Source organism: Chiloscyllium plagiosum, unplaced genomic scaffold, assembly GCF_037043375.1.
Source record: "Chiloscyllium plagiosum isolate Xiang-an unplaced genomic scaffold, Cpla_swu_hap1 HiC_scaffold_23, whole genome shotgun sequence".
NCBI lineage: Eukaryota > Metazoa > Chordata > Chondrichthyes > Orectolobiformes > Hemiscylliidae > Chiloscyllium > Chiloscyllium plagiosum.
In genome coordinates, this window is record NW_028270161.1 from 10,734,895 (window position 1) to 10,740,894 (window position 6,000).

Here is a 6,000-nt window from a genome sequence, read left to right on the forward strand (position 1 = left end):
TATGATGTTGTTAGTTGGTGCCCTATAGACTGCACCTATTAGTGACTTTTCCTTCTTCGAATTTCTAAGTTCCACCCAAATGGATCCAACCTTATTCTTCATAGAACCTATATCATGTCTCAACACTGCCCTGATGTCGTCCTTGAATGTCAGAGCTACACCACCTCCCTTACCTTCCTGACTGTCTGTCCTTCTGAATAGCCTGATACCCTTGGATATTTAACTCCCAGTCATGACCATCCTGTTACCATGCTTCTGTAATGGCTACTAAATCACATTCATTTGTGATGATTTGTGCCATTAACTCATCAACTTTGTTACAAATACTATCAGCATTCAGGTAGAGTGACCTTCTGCTAGCTTTCTGACCCTCATGATTTCCAACATCTCTAAAAATACCTCCTGAGTTATCCTTCCTTTTTATTTCTTTCATAGTCTGCCTTGTAGTTAAACCCTCCTGCACACATGCTAACCTGCTGCTTATCTTTTTATGTACCATCATACTCCCTGCCATTTTCCCTTTCTCATCCCCCTGACTCACTAATTTAAAGTTCGAGTGACCACCCTATTTATTCTTTTCGCTAGAACACTGGCTCTAGATCAGTTCAGGTGGAGACCGTCTCATCGGTACACCTCATCCCCCACCCCCGGTTCTAAACCTGATGCCAATGCCCCATGAAATGGAACTCCTCTTTCCCACACCACTCCCTTAGCCATGTGTTTACCTCCCTAATTTTCATATCCCTAAGGCAATTTGCAGGTCGTGGGAGAGTTTAGGACCAGAAGGCATAGTCTCAGAGCAATGGAGTGCCAGTTTGGGACTGCAATGAGGAGGAATTTCTTCTCTCAGAGGGTTGTGAGTCTTAGGAATTCCTTGACATATACAGCTGTGGGGGTAGAGTCCTTGGGTATAGTTAAGGCTGAGATAGACTCTTGGACAGAAGGCGAATCAATGGTTATGGGGAAAATGCAGGAAAGTGGACGTGAGGAATGTTGGATCAGCCATAATCCTATGGAATGGCAGAACAGGCTTGAGGGTCTGAATGACCTATGCCTGTTCCTGTTTCTTATGTCTTATGGTGATAAAACATGGGCTATTGCTGCTTTACCTTCATCATTTGATTTTAATATCTATGACTTTAATGAATTGGTTTTCAAAAGGGTCAAAAAGGACGGCACAGTGGCTCAGTGATTAGCACTGCTGCCTCACAGGTTCAATTCCTGCTGTGGGCGGCTGTCTGTGTGGAGTTTGATCTGCTGTCCTCCCACAATCCAAGGATGTGCAGTTTAGGTGAATTGACCGTGCTAAATTGTCCATAGTGTTCAGGGATGTGCAGGTTGGGTGCATTAGTCAGGGGTAAATATAGGATAGGGAAATGGGTCTGGCTGGGTTACTCTTCAGCGGGTCAGTGTGGACTTGTTGGGCTGAAGGGCCTGTTTCCACCCTGTAGGGATTCTGTGAAACCATTGATTTGATTTGGCCATATGAATCAGCTGCCCAGATAGATTATCCAAACCTTGTGCAACTGACATGAAATGCAATTATCTGAACTAAAATTATTTTTTTTATCAAAAGGGACTCAGTAATGCATGAAAAGGCTTTTATCTCCGATTTTGACCTACCCCTCGATGGGAATTTTCACGTCACAGATGGAACCTCACCAGCAATTAGCAAGCCTACAAAAATACACAACTTCTGCCGATGCAATACACAAAACATTCAGTATCCTTATATTTCAAGGAGCTTCTTACAGCAGGAGATGATTTGTGACTGCAGAACTGAAGCTGAAGATCACTCTCCCCTCTCTCTCTCTTTTCTGTCTTTCAAGCAATACAAGTGTCTGGTTACGAGACGGATTAAAAAGACGCATCAGAACACCAACACGTAAAAGGATAACTTCAACATTCACTACTGCTGATGATTCAAGACACTGAAATGACTGTGTTTTATTCTGTGTTATTTTAAAAATCTGTGGATTAAAATGAAAAAAAAACTGTTTTAAAACCAATGTTTGAAAGGGTGTCTGTAGGTTTAGAAAATCAAGAACCTGACATCCCTTGCTGATATCATGTAAACAACTGATTGAACAAGCATAAAACATAGAAGAGTACAGCACAGCAACGGGCCCTTTGGCCCATGAAGTTGTTGAACAAGATGCCAATAAACTGATCCCTTCTGCCTGTCCTTGGTCTATATCCCTCCATTCCTTGCATATTCATGTACTTATCTAAAAGTCCCTTAAATGCTTCTATCGTACCTGCCTCCACCACCATCCCTGGCAGTGCGTTCCACACTCTGTGTAAAAAAGTTGCCCCTCACATCTCCTTTGAACTTTCTCACTCTCACCTTAAATGCATGCCCCTAAGTTTCAACGCTGGGAAAAATATTCTGTCAACCTTATCTATGCATCTCATAATTTTATCAACTTCTATCAAATCTCCCCTCAACCTCCGTGGCTGCAGAGAAACAACCCAGGTTTATCTAGCCTCTCCTTACAGCTCGTACCCTCCAATCTAGGCAGTATCCTGGTAAGCCTCTTCTGCACTCTCTCCAAAGCCTCCACATCCTTCCTGTAATGTGGCAACCAGAATTAGATTACCAACAGTGCAGAAACAGGCCCTTTGGCCCAACCAGTCCACACCAACCCTCCAAAGAGTAACCCACACAGACCCATTTCCCTTTGACTAATGCACCTAGCACTATGAGCAATTTAATACGGCCAATTCACCTGACCTGCACATCTTTGAATGCAATACTCTCAGTGTGGTCTGACCTATTTGAGTTGCGCATGCAGGTACACACATTCAGCCGTTGTTGTCAGCAAGAAATGGATTGGTCTATGAACTAGTGACCAGATAACTTAAGGATAATCTCAGACACAGAACTGGGAACTATGCTAGTTTTCTCTTTTGTCCTTACCTATTTTACCCTGTCTGTTTGTGTAAGGAGGAATTTACAACAGCATTAGAGCTCAATTAGCAATGCTGTATGCTTGTGGTTTATAGCTGTTTACCTGGAGAATCATAGAATCCCTACAGTGTGGAAGCAGGCCATTGGGGCCATCAGGTCAACACCGAACCTCTGAAGAGCATTCTACCCAGACCCACAACCCCATGCCTGTAACCCTGCATTTTCCATGGATAACCCACTAGCCTGCACATCCCTGGACACCAAACAATTTAGCATGGCCAATTCACCTAACCTGCACATTTTTCGATTGTGGGAGGAAACCAGATCAACCGGAGGAAACCCACACAGTTACAGGTAGAATGTTCAAACGCCACACAGGCCCGAGGGTGGAATCAAACCTGGGTTCCTGGCACTGTGAGGCAGCAGTGCTAACCACTGAGCCACTGCGCTGCCCTTTCTACAATGCAGTGGATCACTCAAACTATCTGACAATGCACTTAGCCTTAAGCATGGAACTTTACTTTTTGCTAAATCATAGAATCATAGAATCTCTACAATGTGGAAACAGACCATTTGGCCAATTCAGTCCAGACCAATCTTCCAAAGAGCACCCATCAAAACCCATCCCCTACTCCATCCCTGTAAGCCTGTCCTCCTGATGGCTAATCCTCTGAACCTGGACTGTGGGAGGAAACTGGAGCACTCAGAGGAAATCGATGTCGACATGGGGAGAATGTGCAAATTCTGCACAATCACCCGAAGGTGGAACCTATAGCTAGAGTTGATTTCCTTATAATAAGTAAGAGTTCTTGTTCAGTACAGAAACCTGGTCCATACTTCCTAACAGTCTGAGCCTGAATATCAGTAAATTGGGAAACATTGTATACTTTATAAACCTTTTAAATTCTGCAATGACTCTGGGAATAGTAGGTTTATCTCCATCGCTCAACCTCAGTGAGACTGAAAAATACCAACTTAACAATTGTAGTCTCAGATTAAAACCTTGTGTCTTAAGGACAACGTATGTATATTAACACTAAATTCCTTTCATTTTCCTTTTGAATGGACATAATCCTTTTATAAAGTTGTATCTGTGTATGCTTGATATCGGAACTTTGTCATTTTTTTTCTCAGAATGAGCTGACAATAAAACTGCTCTTTATTTCTCTCAAGGTAATTTTTGCTTTTTATTGCTACCATAGAAATTAAAAAACTGCATCTTAACATAGAGAGGCAAGATCTCATACGAATGAGAATATAAATCTTTATTGCAGCCACCTGAAGAAATCCAGAAGACAGGAGCAAGTTCACCCTTACTTATCGGCTCGTAACAATAATTATATTGAGCTCCAGATTTTTATCCCAGCACTAAATCATGAGTTTTAAAAATATGTGATTGTATTTGACCCAAAATCAGCTGTGTCATTTTTGCTGAGCTTCATGAAGGACTTTTCTCTAAGTGATCTTCCCAAACTCATGTCAATAAGTAGGTACCACGACCCTGAGACTACCTAGAGTCTCCCACTCTCCATAGATAGAAATGCTTGTCATAGCTGGGATATCCAGGGATCCCCAGAACTGGCTTCAACTTTGACCCCAAGCTGTATACCCAGACAAGTGTTGGCAGCCTGGAGCTGCCTTTCAGTATGTTTGTAGTAGTACAGTGGGCAGCAACAACCCATCTCATTCCTACCCCAACCATTGTTTAAGCACAGAGCCACACTGATTACATGTCCTTCGCTATGTTCCCTCTTCTAACCCTCAATGTCACTGCTCCTCTCTCTCAAATGCCCCCTGTTGCTCAGTATCTTCCTGTTGCTCAATGTGGAACCATCACGTTTTGGAAAACTCAAAAAAGTTTTTTTTTTAGATTAGATTACTTACAATGTGGAAACAGGCCCCAACAAGTCCACACCGACCCTCCAAAGAGCAACCCACCCAGACCCATTTCCTTACACCTAACACTATGGGCAATTTTAGCATGGCCATTTCACCTAACCTATACTAGGTAAAATCATCATGGAGCTTCAAGTGGAGCACTGTTGGTATGGCCTACTTTTTATTTATGTGTCTAGGTTTCCTTGGGTTGGTGATGTCATTTCCTGTTCTTTTTCTCAGGGAGTGGTAAATGGGATCCAAGACAATGTGTTTGTTGATAGAGGTCCAGTTGGAGTGCCATACTTCTAGGAATTCTTGCACATGTCTCTGCTTGGCTCGTCCTAGGATGGATGTGTTGTCCCAGTCAAAATGGTGTCCTTCCTCATCTGTATTTAAGGATACTAGTGAGAGTGGGTAATGTCATTTGCACAAGAATTCCTAGAAACATGGCACTCCAACCGGAATTCTATCAATAAACACATTGACTTGGATCCCATTTACCACTCCTTGATAAAAAGAACAGGAAATGACATCACCATAGAAAATGACATCACCAGCTCAAGAAAACCTCAACAGATAAATAAAAAGCAGACCATACCACCTGTGCTCTACCAGAGGCTCACCGATGATGTTACCTAGTATGGTGACAAAATGTCTGAAAAAGGACCTTCCAGCTCAGCGAGCAAACTTACATCCAGAAAGGAAAGTAACAGAAACAGACTGCTTGAAAGTCAAGAACCAGCAATTTTACTGTCAATGAATGATCCCATCTCTCATCTACTGGACAGGGATGTCAGTGATGTCCTGTCTGGCTTGTAGCAGCAGCTGCTGCAGCTCTCTATCATGCAGAAGGTGATGTTCCTCTTGCTCATGGTCCTCCTTCTCAGAGGACTGATCCCTCTGTCCCTGCTCTTAAGCCTCTATTACAGTACCTCGTTGCCTGCTTCAGTTCAGATGGTAGACAAGCAGGAGGCTTCAGTTGAGAAGGTCACAGCATGCTCGGATTAAGCAGCACATTCTATTCGGACTGTACTGTTAGGCTGCCTTGGGCTGATACAAGCAGCAGGACCTCATTTTCAAGAGGCCTATCCGCTGCTCCCCATGGCCTTGGTTGAAGAATGGGCTGCACTGTATTTATGAGAGAAAGTGAGGGCTGCAGATGCTGGAGATCAGAGCTGAAAATGTGTTGCTGGAAAAGCGCAGCAGGTCAG

The 6,000-nt window shown here is 43.2% G+C and overlaps 1 long non-coding RNA gene across 1 annotated transcript in view; it reads left to right on the forward strand.

Annotated features, from left to right (window-relative positions):
- Positions 1 to 4,077, forward strand: part of LOC122561513 (uncharacterized) — a 55,370-nt gene extending 51,293 nt beyond the window's left edge. Inside the window, exon 4 of the long non-coding RNA XR_006315025.2 lies at positions 1,577 to 4,077. This is a non-coding gene — a long non-coding RNA (uncharacterized LOC122561513). The remainder of the gene's footprint in view (positions 1 to 1,576) is intronic.
- Positions 4,078 to 6,000: the final 1,923 nt, after the last annotated feature.